Below are 25,863 nucleotides of genomic sequence, written 5' to 3'. Positions count from 1 at the left end.
TCTCCTTTGTGCATGGATAATTGAGTAGCTCTTCCATTTCAATTAGCTATCATGCTGTTACACTGTCCCATGACTACAAGCCATATGTATCTTGTTATTGTGTATTGTACATACCAATAGACATTCCTTTTGTTTGCATGATATAACAGTTATGCTATGTAAAATATCTGACATATCTACCTACAATACTGTACATTACACATATTTTAAACATTATCCCATAATGCAAAGCATAGTTGCACAGCAGGACCACCTTATGCATGTTATTCTCGTTATATGCCCATACACATGCCTACTGTGACAGTATATCAACATATACTATCCCCTGTTATGGCACGTATTTGTTGGACAAACCCTACCACTCACGGTGGCTGGTGAGGAATTGTTGTGTTTAAAGCCATTATGTATCATCCCTTGTGGTGTATGAGATGTTTACCTTGTGGCCCACAGCAGGACACACAATTTCTACAAGCATTACTATGCTCAACAAGACATCACTACATAATACCTTTTCCCACTTTATGCATTGCGTACACTTTATTTAATACAGAACAGGCACTACATACACTAACATACTGAGTGTTCTACATACCTTGTTAGCGTTCCGAGTCTTTGTAGATATCTGTCTTACACCTTTCCTGTTTAAACGGTTGTATGGTATGAGCATACGGTTTGAATGTATGGCAAGCCATTCTTTTATATGTAGATACCTGTAACATGTGGTATCCTGCCACCAATTGGTGTTCCTGAGTAAATTATTACATGCACATCAGCTGTGCAGCTACTCCATTCGCCAATTACGCGGCAACAGTGGGGTATAATTGAATACTCCACTTGGGTGTTGGCTTTTTGCCCTACCTTCAAGGGAGACAGCCTGTATGTGTTTTGTTGTGAGGAATTGCAACTGCTATTTGGAGAGACACGGATATTTTGAATTCATGTCCTCCATGGATTGTGTGTGACAACTAGAGTATGTGGTTCTACATGTGAGTGTACCTGTCATCTCAACCGTCTGGTACGGGACTATTGCAAACAAAACCTGTAACATCACCATCTGTTCCATTATACAACAGTTACGATTTCACATGGCGCCATTACAAGTGTGTCTCTCACAAGGTATGTTAACGCTTCTGCAGATGTCATTGAGTGAGTGGATGTTTGTGATGTTATTACAGTCTGTATTGCAATTTTTTCAGGTGTGGGGGAGATGTAGGTGGGTGTACATACCATATACAAGTTTGTGGGGACTACATTTATACATATTCCATATGTGTGTGTGGGCTCCTTCCCTAATTGAAGACCTATCATTTAGTAGACTAAAACTATGATTGTTGCAGGCTTATTCACTGAGCCATTGTTAATTGGTTCCTATATGGCATGCAGGTGAGGTTGATACTTCAATCACTCCGGAAATACATCGATATGTAAGGGAATGTTACTAAATGAAAGCTGTCTCGTGTATTTCTGTCACAGATATTTGCACTCATTGCAGTTGTGTTGGTGACTGAACCTCTTTGGCTTGGGTTGCCACCTTTTCAAATGGCCATAGTGGGACATTTGCAGGACACACATCGGTGTTTAGAGGCCAACACATACCCACAGTCAGTACACAGGATAGAACATACTTTTATCCTAAATACATCCTTATTCTTGTAGCACTTTAGCTACTTATCATGTTTCTTGTAACATTTATGTATTTTAGATACAGGAATAACTATTTAATGCAAATATTGCATAATATATGGGACATAATTATGTCCTACAATCTCGGACATTTGCCCTTTTTAATATTTGTTGTCACGACACAACTGCCCAAGGAGGGACTGTCCCTCTCAAAGTGGGACAAGTGGTAACCGTATGCCTAAGGCCAGCTATGACCACACCTACCGTAATGATCTACCTCAAAGTTAGCACTAACAGACACACGATGCAAAGACACACCTCCACATTACAGTCTCACAGAAACACACACGGCACCCTCAACACACACTTACACAGACCTATAGCAATCACAAACACACTTGAACACAGTATCTACCTGGACCGCAGCACCAGCAGCGATAACTAAATATCACTTAACATCGTGATAATATTGCTCACGGTTCTGGTATATATATATAGAGAGAGAGAGAGTGAGAGGGAGAGTGAACACACCTTTCATTGTGTACATGGTGGTGTATATTGTTTCCTGAACTCCGCATGTTTGTGTTTTAACCTGTCACAATACACACCTGCCGTTGGTACATCTCGGGTAGCTTACTGGTAGGTGATTGTGCACATGGTTGTGTGTTCTACTCCTGGCAGTGGTCATTTTACCTTTCAGAGCAGGCACTATTAGTACAGGGGTGAATAATGCTAGTTTCACCTGTTCTGGACATCGTTGACCATGATCTGTGCGATATTCAGCAAAGCTTAGCCCTGTTTCATGCATATCCGTATAATCATGTTTAAACAACGCTTACCAGCACTTGCCAATGCATAAACCAGCTAACATGTGCTAAACCTGCTCTGATGACCTGCATCCAACATCCATTATTCGTGCCTTCGGGATTACGTAACGGCCCTTGCAGGACGTGGAACCGGGAACATGCACAACCATCAGTGCCTTTACCACTTGGGCATCTGGGATTTGTACACGTGTTATGGTGTTTAGTATGTGGACTGTACTACGGCTGTTACTCCATACTGCAATCAAATGTGTAACTCAGTTAGTTTACATATGGATGAGACCTATTAATGGTATGTCCAAGTGATGTTTAATGGAATCTATGTCACAGTGAGCCACACACTATAATGTGCTACACCTTCACACAACCATATGTGGAGCATGCTGGGGCGACAGATACCTGTCATGGGTACTCCCCATGCTTTGGCACTACATCCCTGATTACATTATATGGAGCCCTTCATTAACACACCAGGGAATCCATGCAGAGTGTGTGGGGAACAGTGGTTACACACATGGATCACGCAATTGGCTCTGCTCCACTGAGGGACAGTTGGTTAATTGATGTGGTGGTGACAGCAGACACTGTTTGCCTCGGCTGATGAATGGCCTCTGACAATAAGGCATGTACCTACCGATGTACCTAGGAACCTATACATACTGTATCAACATATGCTGTTAGGTTCATGTACTGTTCAGGTATTGACTTTCCTTGTTCCAATAGCTGTTGTATGTGCAATGGTTGAGGGCTGCCTATGTAGGATTCACACAGTAGGCCACCTATACAGTACAATTTACAGGTGGTCGTGTGTGTGTGCCATCCAGTTTACTGTGTGTGCAGGTGGAGAAGTGTGTCATTCCGTAGGGGCCTACACTGTCAGTGTATGTGCTATACATTCCCTCTTTGCCAAGGCGTGGGCATATTGAGCATGCCTCCATCTGCCTACTGGGGCTGGCACAGGGTTTCGTGGTCTGAATCCCTCTGTGCCTGTGATGGCCTTGGCAATTGCAGTGGCCTGTGCGGTCCTTCACCTTTATGTCCCTGCTGCTGTTTCCGCAGGATCATATTATGTAGCATGGCACATACTATGAAGATGTGGGCACACGTGCCTGGAGAGTACTGCAAGGCTCCACCAGATATGTCCAAGCAACGGAACCGTGATTTCAGCATCCCAAACACACACTCTATGATGAGCCTGGTTTGCACGTGTGCCTCATTATGGTGTTCTTGCATGGGTGTGTGTGCATTTCTGATGGGAGTCTTAATCCACGGCTCCAGTGCATAGCCAGCATCCCCCACAAGGTGGCCATATGGGATGTCCCCCCTGACAATTACCTGATACAGCTGTGAGGCATGCCAGATGTGGGAGTCATGGTAGCCTCCAGGGCTGCCAGCACACACATCCATGATAATGCCATGGGCATTGCACACGACCTGGCAGTTGATGGAGTGGTATCCCTTGTGGTTTATGTAGCGCCTACCATGCTCACCGGGTGGTGACTTGATATGTATGTGCGTGCAGTCTATCACACCCAATACCTCTGGGTAGTGTGCCACATGGTGGAAGAGACGCATATTGCTGGCCAACTCCTCCTGAGTTCGGGGGAAGTATATATGCTCATTGGCATGTGGTAACATGGCATCCAGGAACTGGTGGAGTACCCTGGATGCTGATGCCTGTGAGATCCCCATTATATCTCCAGTTGGCCTTTGAAAGGTACCTGTGGCTAGTATTCTCAAGCTTACACACATACCTTTGTGTCCACTGGAATGGGTTCCCCTCTGTTGTTTCTGAATCTCAGACGTGGCCGGCAAAACTCAACTATTTGCTGTAAGATGTCCCTGTCCACCCTATAATGCTCTACTATCTCCAGATCATGTAGCCCCTGGTAGGTTACCCTTGGTCTGAACACTCTTCTCCTCCTCCGGGGCCTGTGGTGGTTGTCAGCATCATCCTCCACAACACCTTCAGTCTCCAACACATGGTGATGAATCACAGCTATGGCAGCTCCCAACAAGTACATTGTAAAATTTCCCCGTCTGTTTTCACCGATGGTGCAGTGTTTGGGAATACACAGGTGTGTGTGAGGTGCCTTCACACTTTATACTATTGTGCTTTGAACACAGAAGATATCATACGGTGTGTATGTACAATCGGAGCTGCAGAGTATCTTATGTGTTTTACCACAGGTACTGCTATTGTTGAATTACATTTAACTGCCATGGATTACCTCTTGCCCTTCCCTTAACATTTCTCAACGTTTCCCCTCCCATTTTCTGGCATGCATCCAGCAGCCTGCTTTCTTTTGTACTTTCCAAAACCTGGCTTATCCTGCGAAATGTGTTCTATGGCCGATCTACTGCAGGTTTGCTTTGCTCTGCGGTGACAGTTCACTTTTCTTTGCAATCCGACACCTCCCCTATCCTGTTCTGCAGGTTGCTGCGAGCAGACTTGTTAGCTGCTGCCAATTGGCACTGTGAGTTAATAGGTGTTAATTGCTCAGTTGTACTCCAATTACCCTACTGCAGCATTTCCTTATTTTCTTCCCCTAACCTTCCTGCTTTAGCTGTGGTGCACAGCACGTGCGTCTGCTTACCGGGTTTCGGGCACGTTTTCATCCACGTACACATGTGCTTTTGGGCACCATGTGTGCTCTCAGCTAAACGATGCTATACCTACATCCCCACCCCTATCCTGCAGCTTTGCTTAGCAACGGGCAACCTGGATTGGCATTGCTCCAATGTGCTTACAGTTACAGTGGCACACCCCACTGCTGATGTCATGTATACCTCCAAACCACTCCTCGGTGTTGTAGCGCTGCACCATATGGTACATCCTTAGTCCAGCGGGACATTTGCGATTCACTATTACTTGCCTCATTTGCATGGCATTGACTACTAATTCATAGTTACTCCGCGGAACACTGTCACAGACCCTTAGCAACCCTTGTAGCTTGGTTGTGGTGTACCATGCATACCACTGACTATTATGGTGAAATCATGATTTGTATTACATTGCGATTTTATAACATTTTTATATATTTTCCTTGTGTTCCCATTTGTGCACACATGCCCTGTGGTTGTACTTTGCGTTACTGTGGACATGACATTAAATGTTGTTTTTTAGGTGTTGTGCATCTTTTCCTATGCCATTGGCTGTATATTTAGCCATTGGCATATGTTAACTTTGTAATACACAAGTCTGGTCCACTTTCATAGCTCCGATGTTCTGTTTGGCAAAATGTAAACCATTTTTTTGGTTTACATTTCTGTAGGCTTACGCTACGAATCACTATGTACCTTCATTTGCATGCTGCAGTACTGCGCATGCGGTGATTAGCATATCTGAGCCGAGGGCTGCGCAGATCTGGCGTATGCTGGTAGTGCACATGGAATTGGATCATACCTGAATCCCTCGGTGGCCATATTTGGCATTATACCACCTACGCAATGCCTGTGCCTGGCGCAAGCTTCATGAATCCCGGGGTATGACTTTTTTCCTTTACTTTTAAGTCTTTTTCATGGACAATTTCAGGCAAATAAAGCCAAACCCCTCTAGCTGTGGATATGCACGTTTCTGCCTTTCTTATGATATCATCAGCACAGCATAAGAGGAATGTTTGACTTTTGGAAACATAGGGTAGACATAGCCAACTGATATCCATAAACCTAAGGGTATCTACAAAATATCCCAACTAACAAACTAAAACAATGTTTAAAAAGGTCACTCAGAAAAAAACAATTGGTTAAAACACAAAAAGAATAATCTAGCAAAGCCAGAATTTCCACTGTGTCATACCTTAAACCTTTTGACTCAGAGGCAACATGAACGGCAACATGGGATATATGTAAACTAGCCTTTAAAGATATCAGGTGTTTCAGCTAAATGGCAATTCCGAGCGTCCATTTTTTTCTTTTACTTTTAAGTCTTTTTATGGACAATTTCAGGCCAACAAAGCATGTTTCCGCCTTCTTATGACATCATCAGCATAGCATAAGAGGAATGTTTGACATTTGGAAACACAAGGTCGACATACCCAACTGATAAACATAAACCTAAGGGTGTCTACAAAATATCCCAACTAACAAGCTAAAAGATTGTTTAAAAAGGTCACACATAAAAACAATTGGTTAAAAACACACAAAAAAAATCTAGCAAAGCTAGAATTTATACAGTGTGGTCCCTTAAACCTCTTGACTGAGAGGCAACATGGGATACATGTAAAATGCCTTTATCAGGTCTGTCAGATAAATGGCAACTCTGAACGCCCATTACATTTTTTTACTTTTACTTTTAAGTCTGTTTAAATGTATATATTTTAACAGTGAAAACTGAAACACAAGAGGTTAACTTCACTCCAGCAATAATTCAGAAAAATAGCTGAAATTAAATTACTTTATGGTTACACAATAAAATATATCTTTCAGTTTCCATGCAGCAAGGAGACTCAATGCCTTCTGTATTGCCTTTAAAGTGAAATAATTACTAGTTTTGAAATGTGAAGGGATGTGATTGTTTTATGACTCTCCACATTTGCCAAAGATCTGAGGTCTATATATATTCACAGGTAGATGCTAAATACTGCTAGCTTACAGCAGTGGAGGTTTCACCTGGGATAGAGTCAGATGATGAGAAATGATATAATTCTGCAAGCTATCCCAGCAGTAATATTTGAGATATTAATTTGAGAGGTCTCTGTGTGAGACACAGCATTTTGTATTTTGTCTTGAACCTGACAACAGCAGGAAAAATTCTCCACGCATCTTGCTCTGATGAAGTAAGTTATTAGGGAATAGTATAATTCTCTTATGTACAGTCAGGAATATAACAAAGCTTAGCTTATATATTTTCTTTATTTATTTGAGATTGTCCTGCAATGTTGTTTTAAATATTTCCTGTGACTTTGAACTCTGTTGTCACTGTAAATATATACTTATTTATATATTTACAGTGACATCAGAGTCATTATTTATTTATATTTATTCATTGTCTTGTTATTTTATTATTTATTATTAAATATATTTAAACCTTTTATTGTGGCTGATCTGTGTAGAGATATTAAGTTCTTAGAGTACTTGGATATTTATTTGATGACACTGTGTAGACCACTCCTAATAGCATTGCTCTGGGTCAAACTACCATTTGTATTAAAATTAACATTACACAGTATGATTGCACACCCTTTGTTAAGGGCCTTAAAGTTGCTGGTAAGGAGCTGGCTGCTGGTAGTGATAAGTACCTTATAGTCTGGGCAAAAGGGGGAATACCAATTAAACTTGTGCCAGCCTTTCCCAGGTGTGGGTTCATGTGTGTGTGTGTGTGTGTGTGTGTGTGTGTGTGTGTGTGTGTGTGTGTGTGTGTGTGTGTGTATAAATAAAACCTCAAAGAGTGTGTGCATCAGCTACTTGGGCAGGGACATGAAACACTGGTTGGACAGAGAGGGAACAGGACGTCTTGGCTTGGCCACTCAGCTGAGATCTCAACCTTATAGCTGTGCCAATGGGGATTCTTATTGGGGATCTGGAGAAGGAGGGACAAACCAGCCCAGGACTGACTGTGGTTTCTGTGTGCTCGCAAGGGAAATTGCAGTTGATGCAGAATGCTGCATCTGGAAATACTGTTTGTGTACCTTGTCATCCTCTCAGTGTATGTCCCCCACTGGTGCCAGCAATGAGGATTGAGGCTTCTTGATTACTGGTCCAGTGGTAGGTCATCACATACCTGTCCTTTGATTACCTGAATATTCATGTTGGTAGCAGAACAAAGTAATATTAGGGCTATTAACACAATGCAGAAATGGTACATTTAGATCTGCAGCATATTTCAACACAAATTTAGATCCTCCAGCCACTGCATTTCCTCTTTGTCTTTGGGCAGTGCTGCTATAGCAAGGCTAGCTGATATAGTGTCTTTTCTCAGTCTCAGGAATAAAACTTTCATGGCAGTTCCATATTCCATAGAAGCACTACAATGAAAAAAATGAAACTCAGTATTTGTCATCTGCACACTTTTCTAAATATGAGCTTAAATTATGAAATAAGTACCCAAATGAAGGAAAATTGTTGGTCAGTGATAGAATTCAAAAGCTGGTTTAATAGTTAATTCAAACACATAAACGTAATTTCACACACAGCATTTTCCTCTAAGTTGCTAAGACTTCATCAGATGCAAATAGTAAATGAATGAACCAACTCATTATATAATCCATTAAAGTAATCCACCAATGAGAATACAGTCCATTGTCTCAATAAGGCATGTCATTGATCTCTAGTTGCAGTTTTCGATATTTTCATAACATTGCATAAAAATCTTTAAGCTGCTTTTCAAGTGTACCAAGCCCCAAATTATGTGTTTCCACTTTAGTTTTCCACAAAAAATGATCTATTCAGAGCTTGATGAAAGTCACACACACCCAAGCCTTTCCCTCCTCTAAGTGAAGCAGAACCAGAACCAGGAACAGGAACAGGAACCAGACTGGAATTCTGTCATTGAGCCGACTATTTTCCTTCATCTGTGGTACTTATTTTGCTTGGTTTTGGAGTCGTTGGTGTCTAAGCACCTGTTCCAGTGTTATTTTTGGAAAATTGTGAAATAAACCATCTTTAAGAATTATTAAATGTCCACAACTAAATCCTACATGTCTTATTCCGACACAAGAAGTGCTCCATTATTGTATTTTTTGCTGTTAACTATGTGCTTCCTGTTAGCATTGAGTTGAAAGAGGTTCCATTACAGAATTATGGTGGATGTATCATATATTCAGAGACAAAGTGAATCTCTTATGGCATAATTTTCAGGGTGTACAATAAAATGAGTCTTCTTAACTGGAGAATTGAATGGAAATGTACCAGTATAGGATGCAGAATTAATGACTGCATTGTACAATCCTGTCAAGGCTTTTTCTTTCTTGTAACTTGTTGCTTTGTTGCAGGAAATGTTGACATTTTAGAATCAAGCTGATAACTTTGAAAGGGTAAAGGGGTATATGTGACAGCAGCTATCATTCACTGGACTATCCAGATGAATGGCCTGTAGCCCCACATTATTTTTATATTACTTGGTTTGGACTTCACATTTGAGAAAATGCATTAATAAGACAGTTTTAACTAACTGGTATGCCTTTTACATTAATGAAATAATACAGCATACTGTAAATATTTAGCAAATTTGTCTATAGCATACTTTATCGGGTCTATATTGGAAGCGTGAATGCTTACATTGTCGAATACGACATGATCAACACATATTAAGCAAATGCGCTGCACATGGAATGCCTCAAAGGTCATAACAGCATATGTTGAAATGTTTTAGTTGGCCAAATAATGTACAGGGTGACTGATGTGACTACGTCAGTGCAAACCAATGTAATTTGAATACTAGTCATAGAGTAATAGAATTTAAGTGTACTGTTAAGTTGAATCAGTCATTCTAATTATTAAAGGGTTTTCAATTAAAAGTCATACTGAATCTTTGCATAATTTATATTTAAATAAGTGTTATTATCCTCATGTAGTGCACGTATAAATAATAGGTTTTGTACGTATCATTTGTGATGCACTGGAGATTCCCTTATCTGTTATAGCTCACTAACGTAAATGTGCAATAGATACTGACCTTAGCATTAGGGTGTGGGTTAAGGTAAGTGCATATATAGTAAAACATTCAACCTACACCTTAGGGTTAGAAGTAGGGTTAAGTTAAGTGCATATATAGTCATACAGCAATGCTGTTGAAAGTGTATAGCAGACCATGTGTTTCACAAATGGGATGTAAATAGGGTGAGCTTTTGTCGATATACACTTTAAACACAGTAACTTTTATAACATTATTTTCTTTCATAGTGTAGTGTGTATAGTAATATGGTGTGTGTTTAAACACATTGCACTGTATAGCGTGACTACACCGTTAGGGATTCAGGTGGTGTTTTCTTTTCAGCGCTGGGTGGAACGGTGTTGGCCAACCAAAACAATTTGATTATGTGATTTTCTGCGTTCTGAGCTGTCAGTAAATTGAGCGTTCACTTAATATGTGTCGATCATTCAGTATTCAAGAATGTAAGTGTTCACGCTTTCAATATAGACCCTACTTTATCCAATGTGCTGCAGTCCCCCTAAATCATTGCAAAAACCCTTGGGGATTATTTTAGGGTCTATATTAGAACACCGAACATTCAAAATTTCAAGTTTTCTAATATTGAACCCTATGAATCGAAAATTTAAAACACTGAACATACAGAACAGAGAATTTTTTCCTAGGGAAAAAATTTGCTGTTCCAAAACACATACACACAACACAAGCACACCAAACAAACAGCAATCCACACACATACACCTAAACTCTTACACCTAACCCTACACTAAACTATACAAACACCACTAACTATCCACTTACCTTAACCCAAACCCTAACCCTAAGGTCCGTCACTATCGCACAGCACTTCACCAGTGCCCTAACCCTAACTCACCTACCCTGCCCAAAACCTCATGTCCACACAATCGCACACTTACCTGATCCACGCCCTAACCCTAATTCACCTAACCCACCCTAACCCTCATGTCCGCACAATCGCACACTGACCTGAACCTGATCCGTAACTTTCCACTACAGTGCTGAAAATACAGAAGCAACATAAATGGACAACCAAATTCTTTCCCTAGAAAAAAAATTGGTTTTCTGTTTCTTCGATATTTTCCGCGTTCGCTGAAAATGTGTCGATATTAGAACACTCGAAATTTTGAACATTTGGTGTTATAATATAGACCCTTATTTTATTATGTACAGTACAGGTCTGTGAATTCCATCAATGCAAAACATTTTGTTATGCGTAAGTAATTGTAGACATGTTTTCTGGTTGATTAGAAGCATACCCTTTTAAGAAAAGTTATGTCTGTAACCATAGCCAACAAATTATTGAAAGAGTTAATTCATAGGTTTAGAGAACTGTATTGCATTCTTTCTGACAAGGAACACACTGTACTTGCAGCATTATTCCACAACTGTATAAAGGTTTGACTGTGGCAGTGCAATATCACTACCCAAATAGACCACAAGCTTCTAGGGTAGTGTAAAGGGTGAACTTTACTATCTAAATAAGATTAGTAAAACAGTGAAGAAATAGGTATTAAATGGCCAGATACTTTGCCAGTAGTTTTGTTCAGTACATGAGGAACAATCACGTCTAGAAGATAACCTCATCATGAAATTCTCATTGAACACCACATGAGAATGAAAGCCACACTGTTGTCCCGGTCCCCTTCAATAAGCACATCACACCAAATGACGTCTGACGACCTTTATTAAACTTCCATAAACATATAGTTATTAGCCAATATTTACTAATTACAGCTGAAACATAGTATAGCTGATTGAATTCCAGCATCAACATCCATGTAATGTCAATCAGCACAGCGTAACCTGATGCAGTAAGCTGCATCCATGCCTCCACTTACTTATGAAGCAGCATCACTTAATTTACCAACATCAGCATCCATGCAATGTTAATCAGGACAGAGTGACCTTGCTCATCCTGACCCAGTAAGCAGTGTCCATACCTCCACTCACTTACTTATGAAGCAGCGGCCATCACTGACTTCATTTGCCACTTATTAAAATATCCAACCAATTAAGCAGCGTCCTTACCTCTGCTTGCTTATTTATCAAGCCACCTCCAAATACTCACTTCCTTTCTCAGCTCATTGAAATGAATATCCAAAACACAAGAGGGGGAACAGAAGAGGGCATACTTGTCCCACTTCTCTGCTCGCCAGCCTGTCCCCCCTCTCTCCTACCAAACTTCCAACCTAACAGCTCATAGAAAAGGCATTAAGAACATCATTCGGTGTACACCATCCTCTCTAAACAACTAGATCTGTGACACCACCTCCCAAATTCTTAACTCATAAACAGCCAAAGCAGCCAACTGCTTAACTAACTAAAATTAACCCCAATGCCTCTATGATGCTAAAGTGTCCAACCATAACCTCATGACCTAGCATAACCTCTGTATATTGTCTAAGCATACTTACCTGTCCCCCAGTAGTAACTTCACAATGTTTCCCAGGTCATTACCTGCCAAATGCATGACCAACACACTAAATCCATGCTAGGCAAAACCACACCAGAACAGTGTACCACCAAAGCTCTAAGAAGCCCAATAACACCAGAAACAAAATATGTCTAATTGCATCCCCTTTCTCCTTCCAATAGATATACTAATGACCAAAATGAGATTTCATCTCTAATGGATCAATCAGTTAATAATCCTACCATCAAACCCACTATTATAAGGCCAAGAAAGCATCAGCTAACGAAAACCGCCATGCTAATGACATCCGTACATCCATGAAAATAAGCAGACAAATGTAGGCCAATGCCCTCCATAAACCAATGCCAACCCTTGCAACCAACTTACTTTGACAATAGGTAATGTCTGACGAACTTTACACTATCAAACTTACCCTTCCAGCATGAGATACCACCCAAAACTTTAGTAAATTAAGCTAACTCTGTCACCACGGAACTGAAGTAGTTACAGCTAAAAGCTCCTTGACCAACTGAAATGTCCCTACTATCCTTATTCAACCACTCATACTCACAAAAACACCCACAAATCCCTTTCATAGTTCATATTAGATTAACTTTCCCGGATGATATCACAATATTGAGCTGCCAGTAGTAGGAACATCCATCACAACAGCATCTGACACCTTTCAAGGCCCCTCCTTCCAGCCACCGACTGATGTCCACTGTGCGCTTCCCCATCTGCTACCTCAATATGCACCACTCCAGCAGCCACTCATCTGCACAGAAAAACTGTAAATCCTCAGTAACCACAAACCAAAATGCTGCCAAAAGTCCACCTTACCAATCAACTGTACAGCGGCTACCCTGCCCCACATCCTTTATCCTCAATAACTGGGCACCACTGTATCCCTCTGCAAATCCTCTGTAAGCATTAAAAGAATCATGCAACAAACAGTTTTATAATACCAGTAGCAGTAACTGTGGCTGAAGGGTAAACACTGGAATAGCTGGATAACTACGTAATTTCCATCCAAGCCTAATCACCTGTATGAACCAAGTTAACTTAATTCGCAAAACAATATGGGATCATTTCTGTAAACAAACACTACAAAAATATCACTGTACAATCACACAAATTGAATTATACAAAACTACCTATGGCTCTATTAGAGAGTGCCCTGTGCTTCTTGCTGTACAAGCAGCTCTAACTGCAACATGTACCCAGCAAGGAAAATCATCCAATACTTCCTTATAGCTCCCAAGCAATCAGGGACAAATTTCAACAGTATCAGGGACAAATCTAGAGCAAGCCAAAGACACTTTTAAAATATTAGTACTAGCAACTTGAACCTTGACAAGTTTATAACTCATAATGGCTTTAAATTATGACTGTAATACATCATCTTACCTGCAAAAGTCACCAATTGTGAAAGGATTAACAGGGACAGTGCTAAAAATGAATCAAAGTGGGAGATATCCCTGCTTGACTAGCAACACCAGAGGCAAATCATTGAGAACTGAGAAGGAGGGTCCCTGCATGCTGGTAAGAAATCACCCCGCATGATCGGTAGTCAATGTTCCTCATGGTAACCGTGCAGCTTGCAACCAGAGCAAACAATTTCATATTACCAGTGTCGCAGGCTTCACACACTGCTGGCAAACTTCTTGGGAAGCAAATAATGAAAAGCCGGCACAAACTACCTCAATTGTGGCCCCATTTGTGAAGGAATCCAAGCACATTAGTGAAGTTGAAAGAGATTCAGTAAAAAATCACCCCCACCACACATCTGCCTGTCTACCTCACTTGCCCCCCAGCATTCCACTAACTTTAGGAGTAATGTTAAAGTGAACTCTCTCTGCACTCTCTTGATGATATTTGCCTTGCACTCAACCTGTCAGTGCTAGTGATGGAAGGGAGAATGACGTACCCAAAAATTATCACCCCGGGGATCGCGTCAGTCGCCCTGCTAGACAGGGGTCCAGGGACGTAAATAGTGTGGGAAGAAAGAGCCAGGGGAACTGTTATGGCTAGGCTTGTACAGGCCCTAGGGCTGATAGCCTAGTACCAACCTATGAACCTATGAACCTATTAACAACAATGTCCTAAGCACACAATCAGTCTGAGGAACTTAGGCACCCAGGTTGGTAGCAAACTGACTTTTGACTACCATATTGCTTCTATTGTATGGAAAGCTTTCTACATGGCCCACATCATTAGTAAGGCTATCTCATCCAGAGCCAAGGTGGTCATCACATCCCTGCATTCTTCCCTTATAAGACCCATTATTGAGTACAATGCCCCTCTCTGCATGTACCTCTCAAACACATGCAGCAGAAGGGCCTCCAGGCCAATAGCTTAGTAACTTCCTATGGTACCCATTAAAAGATTCCTTCATACAGTATGAGTCCTCTGAAGAGAATGAAATCCAAACCCCAAAGCTCCATACTATCTCACAATACTCCATAACATGGCAATGAATTGCCAGAAACAAACAAAATTTTGAAATAAAACCAACAATGTGAAACAAAAACTCAAACATTCCATGAACGTTAGTCTTTCCAATTATGCTCTGCCAAACTTTGAAAGCTGATAGTCATGCAAAACCATTACACTGAATCAAACCCTGTACTTTGTGCATAGGAAGTACAGATCTTTAACCATTAAGCCAACCCTTTAACTGCAACATGTATGAAAGGGAATGAAGTCTGAAAAAGCCTTCATACGTGCACCTCATGAGTAACAGACCAGAAATATGAAGCAAAAATCTAGACAATTTGTGAAAATCTGGAGAATTGTGAGGTATGCTTGAGGAAAGAGGGTAACCTGTTTCACTCATTACTTTAAATAATTCTGCCCACCTGAATCTAAGGTTTTAACACCTGAGGTTTATTCTGGCCAAAGAAAAATTTATGTGGAAAAAATAGCACTGGCAGCAACCACATATCTTGACCCGGTAAATATGGATGCTTTAAGGACAAAATTGAAGATCCAAAATGGATATATATTCATTTTATTTGAATGATAGAAGAGCCATCATGAAACTGCCAGGCTGACTGCCATTAGGGCAGCACTATTAAGGCTATCCATTCTGAGAAAGCTCTGCAACTACTCTTTGCTCGCTGGTCAGCTCTAATTTTGTTCTTTTGTATTGCCTTAATTGATAAGTACTTTCAGTCTGAAACAGTACACACTTGCAATGCATGTTTTAATCTCTTGTTTACTTTTGCAGCAGTTAACAGTTTGTATTTGGCTGTAAGACAGATAGCTATTAACTGTAATCTATAGTTTTCCTGGCAAAAAGAAAGGAAGTATGTTATGTATCATATTTAATGTAATAAAAGCTTTTTACAACTTTGTTTAGCAGATGAAATGCATGGCTGGGAGTTAAAGAAGGGAAGCAAGACAACTTATTTTAAAAGCAGTGTATATTTCAGTTTTGATTTCAATAAAAACTTTATTCAAAAAAAAAAGGGAAGCAAGGATTGTCTGGATGAATTAAATGCCATATATCTGACATTCTGTGGTCTTCTTTTAGATTTAGAACAACATCATGTGCTTTGAAGGGCCACACACAGTGTGGGGTAAGTGATTATCTGTAGAGTGAAGAACCAAATTAAAATCCCTTTTTTGATAACAAAGGGGTGGCTATTAAAGTCCCAAGTCACTGTGAATAACTTTGTGAAGAAAATAAGTACGACCGTTGTAGGGCCTTTAATGGGATCTGACCCTATTTGTCCTGAGGAAGTAATTAGTGTAATTACAGCCTATATACCATGAGAATCCCTGCGATTTCAATAACATCCCATGCAGTTGTACTCCTAACTAAATCTAGTATTCTCCTCTCTCAAGATTTAGCAGAACTGTGCATTGTACAATCGTGCCAACCATGTAACAAGCACCTAACATGTTTCTTGGCCACTTTATTTTCTTAAATGAAGCCTATGCCATTACAGCTGTTCAAAAATCTCATATTTCTTGCACAGGGAGTTCAAGTCACATGTTAGTGACGCAACATTTAATGTTTAAACATGTTTAACCAAAGAAAATAATGGCCCAATCCAGCATGAGAGAAAAAAAAAAAAGATAATGCACGTGTGCTGGGAGAGGCTGTTACTTGCAGGAGCTGCATTACCCAGGAAACAGGCAGCCTCCTAACATGAGCTTATCCGAGTTTCAACCTAACTAAAATGTTTTGTGAAAAGCATATTGTTCAAACAGAAGAGTATCCAACTACTCCTTAAACATACAATCAACTGTAAATACAAATTGAAAGATTACATGACGCAATTGCCAACACAATGGAAGCTCAGGAAATGCACTTCAAATAAATGATCGAGCAGTCCAAAAGCTAAAGCTAAAGTAAGCAAGAGGAAATTAACCCACCTCCCTCCATCTTTCATCCCCAAGTGCCCACCACTCTTCACGTTAGAGCCATCCCCCTACAAACGTGTTTTTTTTTTCTTCTTTCTCCTGTTTGAAGTGAAGAGGAATGCCACTCCTATACCCTAGTCCAAAATCTATTCTGCAGAAAAGTTTTTTTATTTTATTTTAGTCCTACTGGATTCATGTCCATTTTCAGCGGAGGCCCAGGGAGAAAAGCTCCAATGTAGACAGATACAATAAGAACAATGAAGACATGGGTCTATATTATATCCTCGAATGCTTAAAAAAGTGAACGCTGATTGATCAAACTTATTTTCGTGAAACTGCAAAATATCAAAGCAGCAGAAACTCAATTTTTTTTCCTAGGGAAAGAATTCGGTTGTCCGTTTCTGTTGCTTCAGTATTTTCAGTGTTATGGTGGAAAGTTACCGGTCGGATTCAGGTAAGTGTGCGATTGTGTGGATGTGAGTGTTAGGGTGATTTAGGTGAGTTAGGGTTAGGGCTCGGCTTAGGTGTATGTGCGATTGAGTGGACATGAGGGTTAGGGTGGATTTAAGTGAGTTAGGGTTAGGTAGTGGGTGAGGTGAGTGTGCGATAGTGACAGAACTTAGGGTTAGGATTTGGGTTAAGGTAAGTGGGTAGTTAGTGGTGTGTGCATAGTTTAGTGTAGGGTTAGGTATCAGATTTTAGGTGTATGTGTGTGGATTTCTGTTTGTTTGGTGTGCTTGTGTTGTGTGTATGTGTTTTGGATCAGCGATTTTTTTCCCTGGGAAAAAAATTGCTGATCTGACAGTTCAAGATTGTAAGCTTTCGCTTAAATTAGGTCGATCAATCAGCGTTCACTTTTTTAAGTGTTCGATGATATAATATAGACCCTGAAGACATATTACAGATATGGTATATACAAAGAATACATACGCAGACATGAATAGACAAGTTCATAGTTTAGAGTTACCCCTGGTGACATTCAGGGGAACATTAAACAGTAGTTTGATTAATAGATTATTCACATTCATGATGAGAGTTAGTCAGGCTTGTTGCAGTGGCAAAGCCAGTTTAGTGCTAGATGTTGCTTGTGTTTGGTTTTAAATTGGCCAAGGGAGGGGAGCAAAGTAAAATCAGCTGGAACTAAGTTCCGGGCTCTGCCTGCAGAGTTTGCAAAGAGGTAGTCACCGGCTGCATTGTTAATTTTGATTGTCTGAATTAGTAGTTTGTTTGAGGATCGAAGCAGTCTTGGGTTGTTATGGCGGATGATAATATTTTTAAGAGCTAGTGTATTATCTGGATTATACAGGATTTTATTAGCCATAATCAGAAGGTTATATTGGATTAGACTGGGAAGTTCTAGCCACCCAAGCTGTTTAAGGTTGATGCAGTGGTGTGTTCTAAAAGGCAGGCCAGTGGCAAACCTGGCAATGTGATTGTAACAGGTTGACAGTCTATTAAGTACATTCTTGTTTAGATTAGAGAGAAGGGGGAAAGCATATAGAATTGTTGAAAGTAGGTGAGAGCGAGCTATGGCAATCTTAGCTGGAGGGGTTAAGAAGGCTTTTATTCTATACAGTGACCCACATTTTTTATTGATGGTCTTGATCGATTGGTTTACATGAAGGTCAAATTTTAGGTTATTATCAATAATGACACCTAATAGCTTTGTAGAGGGGTCGGGAGTGATTATTGTGCCATCTTTTGCATTTATGGTGAAGGTAAAAGCTGTAGACCTTTGTGCTGGTGAGAATAACAACATTTTAGTTTTTTTGGGATTCAGTAGCAATTGACATTGAGAGAGCCAGTTTTCTATAGTATTAAAGGTGGACTGGGTAGTGGACCCCAAGTGTGAAGGAGATGTGGCTGAGCAAATCAAGGTGGAGTCATCACTGTATTGGATACAGCTAACATTTGGGATGACCGTATATATGTCGTTAATAAAGATGGAAAACAGTAGGGGCCCTAATATGGAGCCTTGTGGTACTCCAAGGGTGTAAGGTTATAGGTTAGAGAGCTTGTTCTGCCAAATAACAGCTTGCTGCCTCCCATTGAGGTAGGATTTGAACCATTGAAGGGCTTTAGAATCCAGACAGCAAGTTTGCAGGGTGTGAATCAAAAGTTGATGATCCACCATGTCAAATGCCTTGGAAAGATCCAAGAAAAGGGCTGAGGATATGTGATTATTGTTATGGATATTATTTATGGTATTGGTAAAAGCTAGTAGGGCTGAAGTCGTGCTGTGGTGTGGATGGAAGCAGTGTTGGTTATCGGCCATGAGGTGATTCTGGATAAGGTGGTGCATGAGTTATTTGTGTATACATTTTTCCATAATCTTAGCTAGTGGGAAAAATATAGCTATTGGTCTATAACTGGAGAATTCGGTGGAAGAACCTCCTTTATGCAAGTGGGATTAACACTGACTCCAAGTGTTTTCTTAGGCTTTGGTATGTATGGTTGTATTTTAAACTGAATTTTCTAAGCTGTATTTTTAAACTGTATTTTGCACATAATTATAGACTATGTTTAAACTGTATTTTATACACTTGCAGGGTATTTTTTAGCTGCAGGTTATTGGTGTAGTGTATAATTTTCAGGGCTATATATGGGAGAGCAGAGTGAAAATAGAGTATTCAGGGTTTTATTTTAGGTTAAGAAATAATGTTACAAGATACTAGGGGCAAACTAGTTTATTTAAAAAACATAGAGGGAGACAAATTACTGTGGGGGACAGCCTAAAGATGCCTTTAGACCCAGGTCAGCACTATACAGTACATAGGATTTCAGTACAGCATAAGGTATTAACCTTAGCCAATTGTAGGTCGAACTTCAGGAAACTTGTATATGGGTACAGTTTCTCAGGGTAGCGTCATTCAGGCAGGTGATTCTTTTGTTTAGATAGTTTGAAGGGGTCTGCCAAAAACAAAAATATATTAGGAGTAAGAACCTTACTAGCACACATAACTAGTCACCAAGCAAGCAAGCATTTCAACATTCACTTCAACTATAAGTTATACGGTAATCAGCAGCTCCATAAAGCTACAAACACAGTATTTGCTTCTTTTTAAATGTATAGGTCTGCAAACAATTAAGAAACAATTCTAGAGTTGATTTTACTTTACCACCTACTTTATACAGTACCATTTACAAAACACTATAATGCAGGTAATATATTTGCAAGCCTGTGCACAAAGCCGTTTCCTTATCTGATAATGTACTGTTAATATAAGGTACAGGACAACAGCTAACTGCTTAGTTTCTCATTTAAAACAGCCCTGTGTATATACATGAGTGAACAAGTAGCTAAGTCAAACTAGGTGCAGACATACAGTAAGAGGCTTGGATATCAGCTATCTTATATCCACAAACAGCACAGATCTCAGTAAAGCAGTTCTAGTCATACAACTTCAGTTACTCTTGCAATAAAAAGCACATGGGGCTTAATTACAATGCCTTAGTTTGTGCAAAATGATTTTTAACATGCCTACAATACTCCAAATATAGTCTGAGTACAATTTAAACTGTTTTAGCTTTCTTTGATTAAATTCAGAGACTTAGCATGTTTTTATAGCAAGTTTCTGAGAAAATAACATACCAGGTTATAAAAGTAGGCTGATGACTGTGTCAGGAAGCACCGGACATTTGAAAATGGTGGTTTCTAGAGCTGTATTAGAAACTTCTCATGGTGAAATAGGGAGGAGTTAAGGGGCTAACACTGACTCCAAGTGATTTCTTAGGCTTTGGTATGTATGGTTGTATTTTAAACTGAATTTTCTAAGCTGTATTTTTAAACTGTATTTTGCACCAAATTATAGACTATGTTTAAACTTGCCTCAGGATTCATGACGCTTGCACCAGGCGCAGGCGTAGCATAGGTGGTATAACGCCAAATATGGCCGCCAAGTGATCCAGGTACAATCCAATTCCATGTGCACTAACAGCGTACGCCAGATCTACGCAGCTCTCGGCTCAGGTATGCTAATCACCCCATGCACAGTACTGCAGCATGCAAATGAAGGTACATAGCGATTCATGAAATGGTGTAGGTGTAGCGTAAGCCTACAGAAATGTAAACCAAAAAAAAAAAAAAAACGCCAAACAGAACATCGGAGCCATGAAAGCAGACCAGAGTCATGTATTACAAAGTTAACATATGCCAATGGCTAAATATACAGCCAATGGCATAAGAAAAGATGCACAACACATAAAAAATAACATTTAATGTCATGGCCACAGTAAAGCAAAGTACAACCGCAGGACATGTGTGCTCAAATGGGAACACAAGGAAAATATATACAAATGTCATAAAATTGCAATGTAACACAAATCATGATTTCACCATAATAGTCAATGGTATGCATGGTACACCACAACCAAGCTGCAAGGGTTGCTAAGGGTCTGTGACAGTGTTCGGCATGGTAACTATGAATTAGTAGTCAATGCCATGCAAATGAGGCAAGTAATAGTGAATCGCAAACGTCCCGTTGGCCCAAGGATGTACCATTCGGCGCAGCGCTACAACACCGAGGAGTGGTCTGGAGGTATACATGACATCAGCAGTGGGGTGTGCCACCATAGCTGTAAGCACATTGGAGCAATACAAACCCGGGATGCCCATTGCTAAGCAAAGCCACAGGATAGGGGTGTGGATGTAGGTATAGCTTTGCTAAGCGGAGAGCACACATGATGCCCGAAAGCGCATGTGTACGTGGATGAAAACGTGCCCGAAACCCGGTAAGAGGACACATGCGCCATGCACCACAGCTCAAACAGGAAGTTTAGGGGAAGACAATAAGGAAATGCCACAGCAGGGTAATTGGAGTACAACTGAGCAATTAATACCTATTGACTCACAGTGGGCCATTGATGGCAGCTAACAAGGCTGCTAGCAGCAACCTGCAGAACAGGATAGGGAAGGTGTCAGATTGCAAAGAAAAGAGAACTGTCACCGCAGAGCAAAGCAAACCTGCAGTAGATCGGCCATAGAACACATTTCACAAGATAAGCCAGGTTTTGGAAAGTACAAAAGGAAGCAGGCTGTTGGATGCATGCCAGAAAATGGGAGGGGAAACATTAAGAAATGTTAAGGGAAGGGCAAGAGGTAATCCACGGCAGCTAAATGTAATTAAACACCAAAGGCACCACAATAGCAGTACCTGTGGTAAAACATATATGATACCCTGCAGCTCTGATTGTACATACACACCCTATGACATCATCAGTGTTCAAAGCACAATAGTATAAAGTGTGAAAGCACCTGACACACACTTGTGTATTCCCAAACACTGCACTATCAGTGTAAACAGACAGGGAACTTTTACAATGTACTTGTTGGGAGCTGCTATAGCTGTGATTCATCACCATGTGTTGGAGACTGAAGGTGTTGTGGAGGATGATGCTGACAACCACCTCAGGCCCCAGAGGAGGAGTAGAGTGTTCAGACCAAGGGTAACCTACCAGGGGCTACATGATCTGGAGATAATAGAGCATTACAGGGTGGACAGAGACATCTTACAGCAAATAGTTGAGCTGTGTCGGCCACGCCTGAGATCCAGAAACAACAGAGGGGAACCCATCCCAGTGGACATGAAGGTATGTGTAAGCTTGAGAATACTAGCCACAGGTACCTTTCAAAGGCCAGCTGGAGATATCATGGGGATCTCACAGGCATCAGCATCCAGGGTACCCCACCAGTTCCTGGATACCATGTTACCACATGCCAATGAGCATATATACGTCCCCTGAACTCAGGAGGAGTTGGCCAGCAATATGCGTCTCTTCCACCATGTGGCAGACTACCCGGAGATACTGGGTGCAATAGACTGCACGCACATACATATCAAGTCACCACCGGGTGAGCATGGTAGGCACTACATAAACTGCAAGGGATACCACTCCATCAACTGCCAGGTCATGTGCAATGCCCAGGGCATTATTACAGATGTGTGTGCTGACAGCCATGGAGGCTACCATGACTCCCACATCTGGCATGCCTCACAGCTGTATCAGGTATTTGTCAGGGGGACATCCCATATGGCCACCTTGTGGGGGATGCTGGCTATGCACTGGAGCCATGGATGATGACTCCCATCAGAAATGCACACACACCCATGCAAGAATGCCATAATGAGGCACACGCTCAAACCAGAATCATCATAGAGCGTGTGTTTGGGATGCTGAAATCATGGTTCCATTGCTTGGACATATCTGGTGGAGCCTTGCAGTCCTCTCCAGGCATGTGTGCCCACATCTTTATAGTATGTGCCATGCTACATAATGTGATCCTGTGGAAACAGCTGCAGCAGGGATATAATGGTGAAGGCCCTCACAGCCCACCGCAATTGCCAAGGCCAGCACAGGCACAGAGGGATTCAGACTACGAACACCCTGTGCCAGCCCCAGTAGGCAGACGGAGGCATGCCCAATATGCCCACGCCTTGGCAAAGAGGGAACATATAGAACTTACACTGACAGTGTAGGCCCCTATGGACTGACACACTTCACCACCTGCACACACAGTAAAATGGATAGCACACACACATGACCACCTGTAAATTGAAATGTATAGGTGGCCTACTGTGTGAATCCTACATAGGCAGCCCTCAACAATTGCACACACAACAGCTATTGGAACAAGGAAAGTCAATACCTGAACAGTAAACGAAGCTAACAGCATATATTGATACTGTATGTACATGTTCCTAGGTACATCAGTAGGTACATGCCCGATTGTCAGAGGCCATTCATCAGCCTAGGAATAATATGTCTGCTGTCACCACCCCATTGATTAACTAACTGTCCCTCTGTGGAGCAGAGCCAATTGCGGGATCCATGTGTGTAACCACTGTTCCCCACACACTCTGCATTGATTCCCTGGTGTGTTAATGAGGGGCTCCAAATAATGTAATCAGGGATGAAGTGCCAAAGCATGGGGAGTACCCATGACAGGTATCTGTCACCCCAGCATTCTCCAATTATGGTTGTGTCAAGGTGTAGCACATTACAGTGTGTGGCTCACTGTCACATAGATTCCCAATGCTGGAGCACATCCATTAAACATCACTTGGACATATCATTAATAGGACTCATCCATATGTAAACTAACTGAGTTACACATTTGATTGCAGTATGGAGGAACAGCTGTAGTACAGTCCACATACAAAACACCATAACACTTGTACAAATCCCAGATGCCCAAGTGGTAAAGCCACTAACTGTATCGTGCATGTTCCCGGTTCCACGTCCTGCAAGGGCTATTACGTAATCCCGATGGCACAAATAATGGATGTTGGATGCAGGTCATTAGAGCATGTTTAAGCATATGTTAGCAGGTTTATGCACCGGCAAGTGACGGTAAGTGTCGTTTAAACATGACTTCACAGATATGCACAAAACAGGTCTAAGCTTTGTTGAATATCGCGCAGATCACAGTCAAAAATGTCCAGAACAGATGAAACCAGCATTATTCACCTCTGTACTAATAGTGCCTGCTCTGAAAGGTAAAACAACCACTACCAGGAGTAGAACACGCAACCATGTACACAATCACCTACCACTAAGCTACCCGAGATGTACCAACGGCAGGTGTGTATTGTGACAGGTTAAAACACAAAAGTGCAGAGTTCAGGAAACAGTATGCACCGCCATGTACCCAACGAAAGGTGTGTTCACTCTTTCTCTCTCTCTCTCTCTATATATATATATATATATGTATATATATATATATATATATATAAAGGGTGATAGAGAGATATATGTCGATATATACGGATTTACATATATCTGCAAATATATAGATAGGTTAACAACATGTACACAACCATGGAGGTACAAATAAATAGGATACTGCCAACTACCGAATGCTTTACATACTGACCCGCGTAATCACGAGGCTTAAGGACCGAAAGACCACAGTACCAGAACACTAGAACTGCGAGTAATATTATCACAATGTTAAGGGACATTTAGTTATTGCTGCTGGTGCTGCGGTCCAGGTAGGTACTGTGTTTAAATGTGTTTCTGATTGCTGTAGTGTGTGTAAAAGTGTGTTGAGGGTGCGGTGTGTGTTTCTGTGGGACTGTAATATGTGTGTGTGTGTGTTTGCATCGTGTGTCTGTTCGTGCTAACTCTGAGGTACATTATTACAGTAGGTGTGGTCAAAGCCAGCCTTAGGCATACGGTTACCACCTGTCCCACTTTGAGAGGGAAAGTCACTCCTTGGGCAGTTGTGTCCTGACAACAAATATTAAAAAGGGCAAATGTCCGAGATTGTAGGACATAATTATGTCCCATATATTATGTAATAGTTGCATTAAATAGTTATTCCTGTATCTAAAATACGTAAATGTTACAAGAAACATAATAAGCAGCTAAAGTGCTACAAGAATAAGGTTTTATTTAGGACAAAAGTAAGTTCTATCCTTTGTACTGACCGTGGGTATATGTCAGCCTCTAAACCCCGATGTGTGTCCTGCAAATGTCCCACTATGGCCATTTGAAAAGGTGGCAACCCAAGCCAAAGAGGTTCAGTCACTAACCCAACTGCAATGAGTGCAAATATCTGTGACAGAAATACACGAGACAGCTTTCATGTAGTAACATTCCATTACATATCGATGTATTTCCGGAGGGATTGAAGGATCAGCATCACCTGCATGCCATATAGGAACCAATTAACAATGGCTTAATGAATAAGCCTGCAATAACCATAGTAATAGTCTATTAAATGATAGGACTTCAATTAGGGAAGGAGCCCCTACACACATATGGAATATGTATAATTGCAGTCCCCACAAACCTTTATCTGCTATGTACACCCACCTACATCTCCCCCACACCTGAAACAATTGCAATACAGGCTGTAATAACATCACAAACATCCACTCACTCAATGACATCTGCAGAAGCGTTAACATACCTTGTGAGAGACGCACTTGTAATGGTGCCATGTGAAATCATTGGCATTGTACAATGGAACAGACGCTGATGTTACATGGTTCTGTTTGCAATAGTCTCGTATCAGA

Source organism: Protopterus annectens, chromosome 3.part0 (genome assembly GCF_019279795.1).
Source record: "Protopterus annectens isolate FY-2018-M chromosome 3.part0, PAN1.0, whole genome shotgun sequence".
Taxonomy (NCBI): domain Eukaryota; kingdom Metazoa; phylum Chordata; order Ceratodontiformes; family Protopteridae; genus Protopterus; species Protopterus annectens.
Note: the sequence above shows the minus strand (reverse complement) of the source record.